Raw genomic sequence first — 16069 nt, forward strand, 5'->3', positions numbered from 1 at the left:
GTGAGGATATAAAAAACAAAAAATAAATAAAATAAATAAGAACAATGGAGACTGATAGACTGACTGTTTAAATTAACTCTTGGTTTTGACAAATTGAAGAGATAAAGCAGCTATGAGAACATAAACTGTCAGTGATGATAACATGCAGAGTATATGGTAGCCACATCACCTTTAAAGAGGGAGTAGTGGTTAGTTTTAATTGAGACTTTCAGACAAGATGTTAGAGAGATTAGGTCCCTTTCTCTCTAGGCTTTCTTCTAATATTCTCCAGATCCAACCCTTTCTTGAGGCTAGGGACCCTTTAAATGTTTCCTACTTGGGAAAGTGAAACTTTCCTCAAACCCAATGTGTTTGTTGGTTAATGGTCAATTTGACACAACCTTGAATCAGCTGGGAAAAGTCTTAACTGGGACTTATTTATTATTTAGAGCAGATTGCTCTACAGTCAGGCCTGGGGTAGGGGATTTTCTTGATTGTTAATTCATGCAGGTAGATCCAGCTGACTGTGGGTAACGTCATTCTATAGGTGTGCATTTCTTATCTATGTAAGACAGGAGAAACTTGATGGGAGCAAACAAGCAAGGATGTATTTATTTCTCTGGTCTTGAGTGTGGATGTTACTGTTACTAGCTGCTTGAATTCCAGGCTTACATCCCCAAAAAGTGGACAGCAACTTGGCGTTGTAAGGCAAATAAATCCTTCCTATCCTCTGCAATGCTTTCTGTGAGGTTATTTGCCTTGACGGTAGAAATGAAACTGGAATGTCAACTTGCAGTAAGAAGTTATACCACACAGCTCACTGCACAGCTTTCCTTAGAAAATTAGGGTCATAAGTTTTGTTCTGCTCTTTTGAGATTCAAGTCTTCTGATCCACATAATACTCCAGGGATGCCTTTTTTATGACATGAGAGTCATTCTCTTGAAATATAAATAACAAGGAAGATAACACCCCAACTTCCTCTCACTGAGACAAAGCAGGAAACTAATTTACCTAAGGAAGCTGTCCATGAAGGATATGATGTACATATGAGGATTTATTTATATTTGCAAGAACAGAATGGCAAAGATTCTCTTAAAATTGATAAAAGAGTTTTCACAAAAGCAGTCATGTGTTTTGTCTAGTGGCTATCATTGATAACTAGCAGAGAATAAACTGTAATTCAGAATTAACAAAGAACGATGGTACATGAATGGAAGGATGAATAATGCACATCGTAGGATGAATCTCTGGGATACAGAAAGCAGTCAAATTGATTTTTGCCAAGATTTTACACTCAGATATCCCTGATAGAAGCTGAGCTGGAAGACATTCCAACCTTGCCTATAGATAGGCTCCAAACAGTCAGAAATAAACTGTGTGTCTAAAAAAAAACTATGGTATTATACTCTAATAAACATCTGTATTTGTATAGATATTGTATTGCAACCTAGTTATTTTTATTATTACTTGCAAGTTTTTTCCGTAAGCGAGAAATACAAACCCTCAATAGGACATTTCTTATCTTGCCCTACCAAACCCAAAACATCATATGTTGGCTAAGCATTCACAGCACAGCATTGTTCAACATATTAAAAATTATAGAAATCTTAGCCTAGTTCACAAAGCAACATCTGAATCCATCAAAAGTGAGGGAGTCATATACATAATGGAAAATAAATTATTGGGAATGATAGTCTACTAATGAGGAGAATTTTAATGTTGTTTGCTGAAATAGGTGGAGAATATCCAGAACCCAGGCACCTTTAATTTTTTCTCCTTTCAAAGTCTGGAGATTCTAAGTGAGATGCCTGATAGGGTTGATTTGGTATAAATAAGATAGTAGATAGGGTTGATTTGGTATAAATAAGATAGTAATGAAGTTTGACATTGTCTATAGGTCATTTACACAGCTATTTGGATCTTTCTGTTTTCATCCAATGTTCTTGGAGAGGAATTTATAACCTCCAGGTGTCTGTTCTTAAAGAAAAACAGAGGGCCGACCAAGAGACAAGCCAAGTGGTATAGATATAGCACTTGGAAACACTGTGAAAAAGACAGTTTCCAGATATTTAGAAAAATCAATCCCATGTTTTTCTACGTTCCTGCAGTCCTTGTAAGAGCATGTGGGATCTGGTGACTCTGTCCTCTATAGAAACAGATAACTCCAAGACAGCTAGCTCCTAGGTACTAATGCATAGTGAAATAGTAAAATTCGTTATTTTTTTATATCAGTGTCATTGAGAATGTGGAAGACATATTAAAGAGTATAAATAAATGAGCGCCTGATAAATATTTGTTGAAGTGCTTACTCTGCTAACTCTCGTGATAGCCCAGTTTATACATAGTGTGCATACTCATCAGTACAGTATATCCTGGTTCAAATAGTTTTTCTTGACAAGTAAATACAGGGCTTAGAGAGAGATCACATGTCATGCAATCACATTCACCACAGATGGACTGACGTCCAACTCTACAACTTCCAGCAGTAGAAAAAACAATATTTCCAACCACTTATTTAACCTAACATTTGAGCTAGCAAATAGGCATGTTCATCATAGCAAGGGTAGTAAGGAACTGAGTTGTTTCTTGTAGTGCCCATGTGGGAATGTGGGAATTCATTTTAGTGATTCTTTTTCCAATATATAAGAATATTTCCAGGCTGCAAAATTTCAGTTAAGGTCCTGCTAAATCTTAGAAGTGCTCAAGGAGGGATAGATGTTCCCAAGCAACTCAGTTTTCTCTTCACTGAACTCAGGCCCTAAGTTCACCACCAAACAAAGGCTTTGCCAACTTGTAGGTATGGTTGAACCCTTGCAATTCTTTCCCCCAAAGGTGATTTTCTTTTAGTCTTTGTTTAAATTTATTTATTTAATGTATATGAGTGTTTTGCCTACATGAGTGTGTGTGCACCGTATGCATATCTATGTTTGCAGGTGCAAAAAAAAAAAGTGCATAAGGTCCTCTGCAACGGGAGTTATGGGTGGTGGTGAGCCAACATTTGAGTTTTGAGACTGAATCCCGGTCCTTTGCAAGAGCTACAGGTACTCTTAACATTTGAGTCATCTCTCCAGCTTTCAAAGGTGATTTCCTTAATAATCACATTGAAAGCCCTCAGTCAGCCTTGGAATAAGCTGGACACACACACACACACACACACACACACACACACACACACACATACATATATATATATATACTTTGAGTGGCTTTTGCATCTGTTTTTCTCTCTTCTAGGATAAGAAAAATAGCTCTCTGGAACAAGGGTGAAGAGATCAGGCTTCTTTTCCGCCTTAGGATTTTCCTGTGCAAATTTGCCTATGATAGGTCCCCTCAATAATGAATGTATTTTCCCTTCTTTGCATTATAATCCCTCACTTTTCTAGAAAGGGTGTTCTCGAGGATATGATATTCATTCCTTTGAAATTCAGGCAACAGAAAAGATAGTGACCCTACCCTCCAGTCTTTGTGGCAAGATAGGCACATGACTTCCCAAATGGCCAATTAGCAAACAGAATTGGCTTCCACTCTTAAAATCATCAGGGAATTTTCCATTTGATCACCTTTGTCTTAAAATCTGTTCCACAATGTGTTTCAGCTGGGTTGTATTTGATCTTTTTTTCTCTACTACGATAGTTTTGAATAACATGTTCCTTGTCTTGTAACTGTCTGCTCCAAATTTTCTTTGAAAATTGCTCATTCATTTCAGAACTGTTGCTATTCTGACATTTCCTTTAATAATGCAGCTTCTGGATGCATCAATGTTGACTAGCTTGCAGACAGCACTAAAGAATTAGTGAATATCAGTCAAAGTTCACAAAAGCAAATCAATTATTGGGGATACTTGGTTAGTTAGGCAAGAAACAATCTTAGGAGCTACATTCCCTCTTATTTATTCACTGTGAATTCTTTCAGTGTATCTAGATTATTTGCTCAGTATATGCATATAAAAGAAAAGGAAGAATAAAGACTTTCTTAATATTGATATTGTGGGAATATAATGAAAATATCTGTGAGAATTTGAATTTTCTCCACAGAGCCACAAAAGAAAGAATTTATATATAACACTTTTTTATTGACAGTTAATAAAAAATGCCTTTTGCAATAATCCAGAGTGGCAGAGAAGTTAGAGTTGAAAGATACTTTTCTTAACATGAGAAAGGTAAGGTTAAAATGATTTGTTCTTATGAAATTTAAGACTAGTGCAAGCTTCATGAATTTCTCATATAGACTCAATACAAATGTAGGAAGGAAATTATTTCACACTTTAGTAAGATATGATTTTAGAAATCCTAGGAAATAAACAATTGCAGACAACAGAGTGTGTTCCACTATACTATAGGTTCTCCCACACAATGCATTCCCACCACTGTTATTATCTATATGAAAATATTTCACCATGTCAGTTTCCCATGTGAAGAACTAAATCTACTATTTGTCCCTCACAAGGCCCAACCCTCTTGATACTTGCTAATAATTCAAGTTTTGAAATTATAATAATAGAAGAGGTAAAATCCTGCTCACTTTGTAATTTTGGTGAGAGATATTCTAGGGAATGGGAAAACAAGAATTTAGAAGAAATAAGAAAGAATGATAAAGAGGTGGAGATATAGCTCTGCAGTGAAGTTCTTTTCTACTATACACAGGTCTGTGGTGGTATTCTAATTGTACTGAAATGTGATTTTGATTGTATGTTAATAAATAAAGTTGCCTGGGGAGTCAGAGCTATTAGAGCCATAGACAGAGTGTGGTGGTGGTGGTGGTGGTCGTAGTGCACGCATTTAATCCCATAGATCTCTGTGTGTTCAGGGATACAGCCAGCATTGGAGACATATGCCTTTAAGACCTGGGGGACTGTACATACAGACAGTGACAAGGCAGTCACATGTTTGGGTTTACAACCAATGAGAAGGCAGAATGACTATGAAACGACTTACACACAGGGAAATAGCTCTCTTTCAGGAAGCTAGGACCACCGCAGGAGGAAGGGTGAGATTTTAGCTCTGAGCTCTGACCTCTTGGCTTTCTCTTTTACATTGGTTCTGTGTTTCTTATTTAATAAGATGGTTGGTTACATCTACACAGGTCTCTGGGTGGTGGCCCTTACAGGGAAAGTAACCAGTGAATTTAATAACAGTATAACATAATTGTCAGACATTTAAAACATTTACATGTATTCCACACAACACAGATTCTCTCAAAAGAAAATACTAAAGGATACTGGTTTAAAACTTCACAAGTTTTTAAAGAGTTATTAAAAATATCAGAGTGTTTTGTACCTAGAAGATTATACATAAAATATACCATATACATAAGACATAAATGTTATATATATATAGGAATTAAATATGAAAGTACAAAGACAAAGGTAGGGGAAATTGACCTTTTTTTTTATACTGGAAGACAAAAGGTTTATTTTTCTAGGAAGGAAATGGTGCTCACTGAAAAATAACACATAAATTTGAGAAATATTACCCATCCGGTTGTAATGGATATTTGAGTTTTATTCAATAGCTCTGTTAATATTAAGTATCTGCTTTGTATCAGACACTATTCCAGGCTCCAGTGGCTTCTACAATGAACAGACAGAGATCACCTTTTCCTTTAGGTGCTTGTGTTCTGTGTATAGGTAGGGAAGGAAGAGATCATAGGCAAATCATCAAGTCAACACAGTGAGTGTCCTCTGTGGTTATTTCTGTTTATTTGTTTTAATGTCTAAATAAGTAATCAATGTAGTTAAAGGAGAAAAAGAAATGATGATTGTGGAATAAAGTTTCTAATTATAGTATATCGTTACTGAAAATTCTAAGGACTTTAATCTGTCTGTCTGTCTGTCTGTCTGTCTGTCTCTCTCTCTCTCTCTCTCTCTCTCTCTCACACACACACACACACACACACACACACAAGCACACACCTTTATGAAAACAAGCAAGCAGAAGTTCTGACCTTCTTGACCTTGTGCATGATAATCCTATGAGAAATATTGATGAAAATGTAAAGAACAGGACCCTAATCAGGGCAGAGAGTTTTATGATGAGAAACAATCAAAACCAAAGAAATGTTTAAGTCAGAGCTGATGTGAATTAATGATGGGTGACATGTAAGGATGATATAATGAGATGGAGCAAGCATGAGGCAAAGAGTCAATACTAAGTGGAATAAGTGAGAATTTGGGAGATGAAATCATATGTTCATGTTTAAGCAGGGATAGGGAGTTGTATCAATTTTTTTGAGGCCGTGGAACATATTGCAATAGGGAAAGAGAATCAATGCAGACAGTATTCTAGTAATCATACTAAACATGATTGTCTTGACATGAAAGCATTGAGGTCCAGTGGAAAGAGAGAGTGTTGTGGTGTTTGTTTGTTTGTTTGTTTTTAAATGATAGCAAATTGAAAGAAAGAGCTACTTGGAGGGTAGATGGAGGTAAAATCCTGAAACTAGAGGACCATATATTGGAAACTGATAAAGGGTTGTGGGAAATGGTCAAATAACTCTAATAGTTCAAGAAAATGAGTATTTAGACTTTCCTGTTGAGTTTAGGAAAAATTAGACTTCCTGGGGTCTTTTATAAGAACAATTTTTATTCATCTGGTAGACAAAGAGCTAAATTCTGTATTGAGTTCAAGAGAAAATTGATGCTATAAAGTGAAACACAAAATGGAGTGATTTTTGAGGGTAATATATTAAACATAGGTTTACGTGGAAAAAAATAGGACCAGACTTTTACACTGATAACTGTGATTTTTTTGTAAGAAAAATGATGTCATTGCTGAGAAGATTGATTTATATTGTATGGAATTTAAATAATATGTACACAGAGAAAATGGCATTAACGGGGAGTGCAGGTAATTCACTCTAAGAATAGGAGGGAAATAGAGAACAGGGACATATAGACAAGTATTTGCCAAGATTGAGTAATTCAAGTATATGAATCTTATCTTATAATTGCTAGGTTTGTTTTGCAGTCAACTAGTGAACTAAAACATTAGTGAATTGTGGGGGAGATTGCAGTACTTTCAAAACCATTTTCTTTAAAGTTTCAGAAACTCCGTAAAGAAGTTGAAGAAAGAGTGATTTATGTTTGGAATTGCATCTGATGAGGCGACACTATTGTGTTCCAAATTCACTCTATAAGGCATGCCAAAAACAAGGGAAATATCTTCCCCATTTCTAAGTCACCTTAAGACATTTTTATTCCCCCACATAGGTCATGTTGAAAATTTGTGGGGTTCTTTTTGTGGATTGGTCTTTCAGAATTGTTCAGATGTACCCAAAAGATTTGGATGGTTCAAATCTGAGCTCTTGTACTTGGTTTAGATGCTATGTTTGGACAAATCAGTCTCCTTGAGTCTGTTTCACTATTTGTGGTATTGAGATGTCAATACCAATCTGTAATTACATTAAAGTACCTGTAAAGGGAGATGGAGGGTCTTATAATTCAACATGCTTTACAATTCTCTATCACATGCAATGAATGATTATAACAATGAGTATTGTTTCCCTTATTCTAAAATACCACAACAGGAAGGAGGATGAAGGTGAGTGAGTTTTAAAAGCTGTTTCTAGGCATCATGGGTGTAGATTTGTGCCCTACTTTTTAGGATTCAGAGTAGACTCTGGTCTTAAGTAGAGCACAAGAATGGGTGTTCATTTATCCAAAGGTAAGTGTAGGGATGAATCTAGATTGGGAATATAATTTACCCTGGAAAAGAAGAGGAGGACATTAGGCATGAAAAAATTCTAAAAATGAAGATTAAGGATGATTGAGAGAATGTGGAAAAGGACAAAGGGAGAGGACAGCATGAACACTGCCACAGGACAGATTTTATAAACTGGATATCTCACATGCAGTTTTGACTTGCTTGAACATCTTTTATGTAAAATTCCTTCCATTGCATCAAGGCTTCATAAAAGTCAGCTGAAATTTATGCCTCATTAAAAGGAATTTAAGCCAATTGTTGGAGGAAATAGTAAACCACTCTCTCCAAGGTGTCCATTACTTAAAGAACTGTTACCTGCCAGCCTCCCCTGTTCTTTCTATTTCTCAAACCCTTACCTAGGTCCTAACACTTGTCTTCCATACTAAACATCTGTTGCCAAAATCAGAGCTCTCTTCCTCATGCCTTATGCAGATTTCCTACCCTTGGGCAGTTGCTAGATTCTTTGTGTTTCAGCAATAAACTTAAATAGGACACTCAAGAGTTTTTATGATATAAAACTAGACTTCAAAATAATTTAATTTTTTTCTTCCCCAAATGAATACATTCATAAGAGTCCAATTAAAAAACTTTATTATTATTATTGCTATTTTGTTTCTGGTGATATATGGTGTGTGTGTGTGTGTGTGTGTGTGTGTGTGTGTGTGTGTGTATGTATGTATGCTCTATGATATTTGTCTGGAGATCAGAGGCCAGTTTCATGAGAGACTTTTCTTCTTACCCTTGCATATGGTTCTAGAAATCAAATTGAGGTCTTCAGATTTTATAGTAAGCATTTTTATTCACTAATTTTTAAATGAAAATGAGAATTGCCCAACTTAGTAAAAAAGATCATGTATCAGAAAAAAAGGGAAGAAAGTGGTTTTAGCAGAGTCCCACAAATTCCAGGGTCTTTGGATGCCAAAAAAAAAAAAAAAAAAAAAAAAAAAAAAAAAAATCTGTACTTAAATAGAAGTAGGTAATGAGGTGGAAAGTTATGTAGTGCTGGAGCTTAGAGATGTTCTCTGAGGCAGAACTGTGAACGGAGATGGTTCTGCAAGGTATATTATATATGAAATAAAGTGAGCATGAGTAGTAGGCATATAATTATGCAAAAAGTAGTATTAGGTAGGTATATTCTCTATGAAAGCAAATAAAAATTAATCATAGAAGTCACCAGGATTGAATGCCATATTAGTCTCCACTTAGCCAGGATAGGCAAAACTTAGCAGTGCTATACAACCAGCAAGGCAGGAAGTCCTGATGGTGGCATTAGATTCTGGAAAACACTGAGAAGGTTGGTTTGACTCCATCACACAGAATGTTAAACAATAAAGGTATCTGATACTCTGGAATCTAAATCTTAAGAATGAAATGAAATCTAATCACATAATCCAATTGAAGACAGAAAATTAAGTTCATTATCTTGGCACGGACTGCAATTATAATTAACAAAATGAAGATTTTCTTTATGGCTTTATGGCTAAGATTTCAGGTACAATATGATACTGCTTGAGTTGGAGTGCTAATTAAGAATTAGAAATTGCATCAGAATTACCACAGACATTCATATAAAACATGTATAAAAGAGTTCATCTGTGTTCTAAGCACCAAAGAGATACACAGCACATATCATGGTTATCAACTGAAATCCTCAAAGTGATTTTGCAAAATTCATATATTTCATGCCCATGCTTATGACACAAGATAGACCTAGACACACATAAATTAAGAAAATAATATAATTTCATATAAAAATCTACTAGCTAGAAAAAATGAAAATGTCAGAGGTATTTTTTTTTTTTTGCTCAGAGATAAATACATATTTCTGATGGGCTTGCTCCTTCCTATGTACAGAGAAGTTGCTTAGAAATTATTGTTTTTGATGAGATACAGCACATAATTACTGAACAATGTCAATGCACCAGGTATAATTATACTGTGTGAAAACAAAAAATAACATCACTCTTTTTGTAAACAAAGTTTAGAGATTCATAAAAGTTAAGCTATGGAAATTCAAATAGGAGACACCGGTATTATAATGTTTTATGAGATTGATAAGTGCTTCCCTATAAGTAACAGTTTGGCTTTTCTGGAGCAATTAGACCCCATGAAAGACATTTAACACAACCTTTTCTTTTTTTTTTTTCAGCTTAGAGAATCAGCATTTAAATATGTTATAAGAGTTAATTAATTTGCACTTTTGAGTGTGAAATGTGAAAGTCTTTCTGAGAAATAGTAGATTTGCAGAGTCAGTTGCTGTGTAGAATCTCTTCCTTCTGAGAGACCATAGCATGGTTCAAGTAAACTCCTAAATGTCTAATGTAAAATCAGTGAAATCAAAGATATGTGACATGTAAGCTTTGTTAACATTGCTACCAGTAGTATCATTACTGAGGGAATTATATTTCAGGCCCGAAGCAGGTTGATTTGGTATCAAGTAACTTTGTTTCCTAAACTGGTTCTCCCATATCTATGAGTTTTACACCCTGGGATTTAACTGGCTCAATTCAAAATGTTCAGGAAAACCTGTAGTTACAGTTACTGATAATTACAGTTTTTTTCTTGTCATTACTCACTAAACAATAGAGTTAAATTATTATTAATGTCATTATATATATGACAAATAATCTAAAGATGATTTAAAGTACAGGAGAGGATGTGCATAGATTGTGTATAAACCACTGTATCATTTTAAAGAGGATTTCAGCCTCTGTGGATTTGGGTATCTAGGCATTCCTCAAACAAATTCCCTAAAAGAAACCAAGGCATGAACATACTTCCATTCTGCAGTTGAGGCATTCTTGTATTCCTTTTGCATATGGAGTACTGAAAACTCAAAGGACCCCAGTAACTTGTCTCATCACATACATACACTAAAGTAAACATGACTTGAATTCTCTATTTCTAACGTCAATAGTCTCTTCTTGCTTTTCTGCTTCTCTTCTTGCAACAAACTGGTTGTTTTCACTAGTGATAGTTACATGTCAGGGACTTGGATAGAAGCACAGAGTATACCCAAAATTCCAGTAATTAAAGGGGGTGGTGAAGTATGAACACTAGTATAACTTGTAATCTTACTGCATTGTGAATGTTGCAAAAGCTCTGAGTTGGCAAAAAGAACTGTTTTCACCCTGAAATTGAAGAGGCATGAATAGGAAACAGCCACCTACATATAGTGCTACATGGATAAAGGGCATCTTTATTGTATGGGGATGACCGGAGATAGCCATAAACACAGGAATGTGGGAGCCTATGTGCATTGATCCCAATGTCCCTTCTTGCTCTTATTTCCTACCAAAGCTGTGCACTGGCCTAGTTCCCAACACAGAGTGAGAGCTCACTGATTTACTGCTTGTCTAAGTTCTAGTGGAGAAATGAAATCTGAAAGAATGGATAGCTTATAAAGAAAATAAACTTATTTCTCACAGTTCAGGAAGCTAGAAAGTCCCAGGACATGGTGATGGCTTCTGATGATCATCCTAGCTGCATAACAACATGACATCAAGTATAATACATGAGAGAGCAAGACAACAACAACAGAGCTGAGAAAAAGTCCAGGTCACCAAACTCACTTCTCTGGGACCATTCCTGTGGTAACTAACTCAGTCCCAAGATAATGACTTTAGTCTATTTATGAGAGATATTTCCTCAAGAACTAGTCAGCTCTTGATGTCCCTATCTCTTAATCCTGTCATAATGAAAATTAAATTTCATCATGAGTTATGCAGGAACCACCTAAACAGGACATCCACACAGGTCATATTTTATCGCACACAGTAGGGAATGGAAAAATTAGATATGAATAATAAATGCTGAAAGATCAGAGAGACAAAGGAATAAGCCATTGCCACGTTTCACCTCACCAGCTCCTCAGCCTGAAAAAGCCTCTAGTTCCTGTCTCCTCATGACTTATATACCTTTCTCGGCCTAGCCATCACTTCCTGGGGTTAAATGCATGTGTGCTTCCCAAGTAAAGGCATGAAATCTCAGGTGCTGGGATTAAAGGCATGTGACTCCCAAGTATTGTGATTAAAGATGTGTGCCACCACTGCCTGGCTCTGTTTCTCTGCCCGACTGAGTCAGTCTCATATAGTCCAGGATGGCTTTGAATTCATAGACATCCAGATGGATTTCTGCCTCCCAAGTGCTAGGACTAAAGGTGTGTGCTACCAGAGGCTGTCTTCTATGTTTAATCTAGTGGCTTGTTCTGTTCTCTGATCTTCAGGCAAATTTTATTAAGGTACACAATTTATCAACATATTTCCCCTTTTATGTCTAAAATAATAAAAGAAGGTTATAGCTAATATAAGAAAAATATATACAATAAGTATATATATAATATATACAGTCAAGAATTAACAATATCCAGTCCATAAACATTTACAAATACAGAGCAAATACTCTATTATTTACCCCATTTTGATGAGTCCAAAATGTTGTACCTAATTCACTTTTTATCCTGACTGTATTACCATCTGAATATTATTTTTCAATGTTTTTCAAACTTATACTCTTTACATGTCTTTAGTGAGTTTCTTTACTAAATTTTTTAATAAGGAAAACTATAACTATAACTTTCTAATCTTCAACTCTCTCAGAAACTCAAGAAGGAAATATCATTAATTGAGTAAGCAGGAAGTGCAAATAAGTGACTTCCAAAAAAAAAAAAAAATGACAGAAACAGCTGGCTGCCTGGACAACCACCCAAGTTTCCTCTGCAGCATTGGGGCATCCATCTTCAGCCTACAGGCCTAGCATATCTGACAGATTCATCTGTGTGGTGAGCCACAGGATATGAAATAGATGTGCAGCTGTATCTTATGACCTATACCTTGACAAAACCAAGAGTCAGTCGAGTAGGAAGCCAATCAGCAGGGACTCTTGGTGTTATGTAGCTTAATATTCAGTTGTGCCTTGCTATGAATTCCTTGAGCTCATAATTCTCCTAAAATGTGTACGTGTGTGTGAATCTCCATTTCAAAGTACCTGGATAGTCACATAGACAGAACCTTCTGCATCTGAGCTCCAGGCCCCCTCTTTAACATTTGTTTTGGGTATCTGCTTTTTGCAAATACCATCCTTGAGGGTTTGGGGATTTAGCTCAGTGGTAGAGCACTTGCTAGGCAAGCCCTGGGTTCAGTCCTCAGCTCTGAAAAAAAAAAAAAGACAAAATAGCAAATATCCTCCTTGAGCTACTTCCTAAGATAGAGTCAAGCCCAAACAAAGCCTTAAAAGACAAGCAAGGAACAGATAGCTACCAGGCCATCTATTAGAACCCTGAAACCAAAGCTTTTTAAAATTTTTAATTGAACCGGAACCACATAAAGACCATTTGTGTTTTATGACTATAGAGAAGAGCAGAAACAAACATTAAGGAAGACTTATGAAATTTTATCCTGTTAGATAAGTGATGTACCAATAGGCCAATTTACTCTGTTTCTTGGGACATTTTTTCCAAATGATTTGTCCTTTTTCTTCAGATGTCTCATTTGTCAAGTGTTCTTCAGATTCCTTAGCCTTCATTCTCTTGGAAGACAAAAACAAACTCATTCCTTAACCCTAACTTTGGGGAAGTTCCCTTTCAGCAAGTTATATCTGATCAAGTGAAAAGCTTTTATTAGTTTTATAAGTTAATTTAAATTGAATGATCATGCTGGTTGAACTGTCACCTCTTATTATTAAGAGTTATCTTTAGTTCAAATCAAACCTTTATCAGTTTTGATGGTATTCTGGTATCCATAGCTTTTCTTTTCCTGTGGAAACAAAACCATAACTTCATCTTCAATGTAACACATATCCTGGTTTACATTCTGAGGTCAGCACATCTTTAAAATATATAGGCTGATTTCTGTAGTTTTTTTTTTCTTCTGTTATCCAATATCTGCAGCTGTTGTTCCCTTCTCAATAGCATTGAGAAAATTCAAAGTTAATAAAGCATTATGTAATCTATTTCTGGGAGATTTTGTTACCCCTTTCTGTTTAGTTAGTGTATCCTACAGTGTTCAATTTGATCTTTCTATGACTGCTTGGCCTGGAGGATTTATATTATATACCTCTAATATGCTTTATACTGTAATAAGCAAAAATCTATTTCATTCTACCAGAGACATATGCTGGAGCATTGTCAGTCATTTGTACAGGTATACCCATGGTGGCCATAACTTCTAGCAAATGGGTGATTACAGAACCAGCCTTAATGGAACTCAAAGCAGTTGCCTACTGAAAACCTGAAAAGGTATCAATGGTATGATGTACATATTTCAATTTTCCAAATTCTACAAAATGAAACACATCCATCTGCCAGATTTCATTCCTCTGAGTACCCTTTGGGTTACATCCTGCTGGTAGTGGAATTTGACTATATAAAGAATAAGTAGGACATTTCCTTATAATTTCCTTGGCTTGTTGCCAGGATATAGAAAAATCCTTTTATTAAACCCATACTATTGATATGATGTTTTTAATGAAATTCTGAGGTCTTCAGCACATTTCTTATCAATAATTGATTGATCATATCATTACCTGGTGCTAGAGGGCTTGGCAGACCTGTATATGATTAGATGTGTGTTATAGACAAGGGATGATTGCTATTTCAGAATATTTCTTGTAACTGAATAGAAAACCAAGTTAATTCTGACTCATCAGGGATAAATTCAGCAGTTTCAATGTGTAAACAACTCTTTCTGCATACTGAGAGTCAGTAACTATATTCAGAGTTTCTGAAAAATCCATTAATATCATCATAATATCATTTAACACTGACTTTTGGACAGAATTGTAAAGACTTTGAACCACTTTACTAAAATTTTAAAAACCTGCCTTTCCTTGTTTGTTTGCATCTGTATAAAATGTAGGGGCTTCATATATTGGTGTTTCCTGTACATTGAAAGGCAGGATCCAATCAGCTCTCTTTATAAGTAGAATTCCATCTCTTTTTGGACATTTGCTGTTAATATATCCCAAAAAATTACTGCAAGTTCTTTGCCATGGTTCATTCTCTGCATATAATTTGTCAGTGTCATCCTTAGTAAAATGTACTACAATATCTGCTGGGTCAATTCCTGCTAATCGACGAGGTCTCAATTTGCCTTTTAAAATCAACTCACAACTTTTCCACATAAGTTATTAATTCTTTTACTCTGTTTATTTGGTAAAAATGTACATTCCAATATAATATCTTCTCTCTTCATTAAAATTCTTGTAGGAGAATGCTTACAGAGTAAAATAACCCAAATGAAATCATGCTTTGGATCAAAATGATCCACATGTGCATACTGCATTTTATTTTCCACCAGAGCCAATTCCTTCTCAGCTTCAGCTGATAATTTTCTTGGGCTATTTAAATCCTTGTTACCCACTAAGGTATTGAAGAAATTACTCAGTTCATCTTTTTTACCCCAGCAGCAGTCCATAGATTAGAAATGTCTCTAATAATCTTTAAAAGTCATTAAGAGTCTGTAATCAATCTCTCATAATTTGCATGACTTGGGGTCTAATTTTTTTGTAGGCCTAGTTTATATCCTAAATAATTAATAAAATCTCCACTTTGTATCTTTTCAGGAGCAAATTGTAGTCCTCAACAAGGCAAAATTTTCTTCTTCAAACATTCTTTCTAAATTATCTACATTTGAATCAGCTAGTAAAATGTTGTCCATGTAATGTCAAACTGTAGATTGAGGAAATTGTTTATATATTACTGCCAATGACTGTAATACAAATTTTGGCACAGGATTGGGCTATTTAACATTCCCTGTGGGAGAATTTTCCATTGATATCTCTTAATAGGCTGAGAATTATTATAAGTAGGCACCGTGAAGGCAAATCTTTCTCTGTCTTTTTTTTTTTTTTTTTTTTTTTTTTTTAAGAAACAGTCTTTTAAATCAATAACTATAAAAGGCCATCCTTTGGGTAACAGAGAAGGCAAAGGAATTCCAGAGTGTAGAGAGACCACTGACTGAATTATCTTGTTGACATCTCATATTTATTACCATTCTCCACTTACCAGATATCCTTGTAATAACAAATACAAGAGAATTCTAATGGCTGGTTGATTCTTCAATATGCTGAGCATTTAACTGCTCTTGTAGCAAATCTTCTAAGGCCTAAAGTTTCTCTTTGGTAAAGGTTATTGCTGAAACCATCCAGGCTTGTCTGTTATCCATTTTTAAGGTAGGGCTGATGGTGTCTTTGAAAGATCAGCAGCTGCTGTACCCTGTTCTTGTACAACCTGGATATTTGATGATTGTTCTTATACCTTCTATTATTTTTTCTCAGAAACATATTACTTTATGGTTTGTTTCTGATATTGGAGGAATATTAACCTGAGTATTCTATTGTTGTAATAAATCATGTCCCCATAAATTCATAGCTATATTAGCCACATATGGCT

This window comes from Peromyscus leucopus, chromosome 5 (assembly GCF_004664715.2).
Source record: "Peromyscus leucopus breed LL Stock chromosome 5, UCI_PerLeu_2.1, whole genome shotgun sequence".
Classification (NCBI taxonomy): Eukaryota; Metazoa; Chordata; class Mammalia; order Rodentia; family Cricetidae; genus Peromyscus; species Peromyscus leucopus.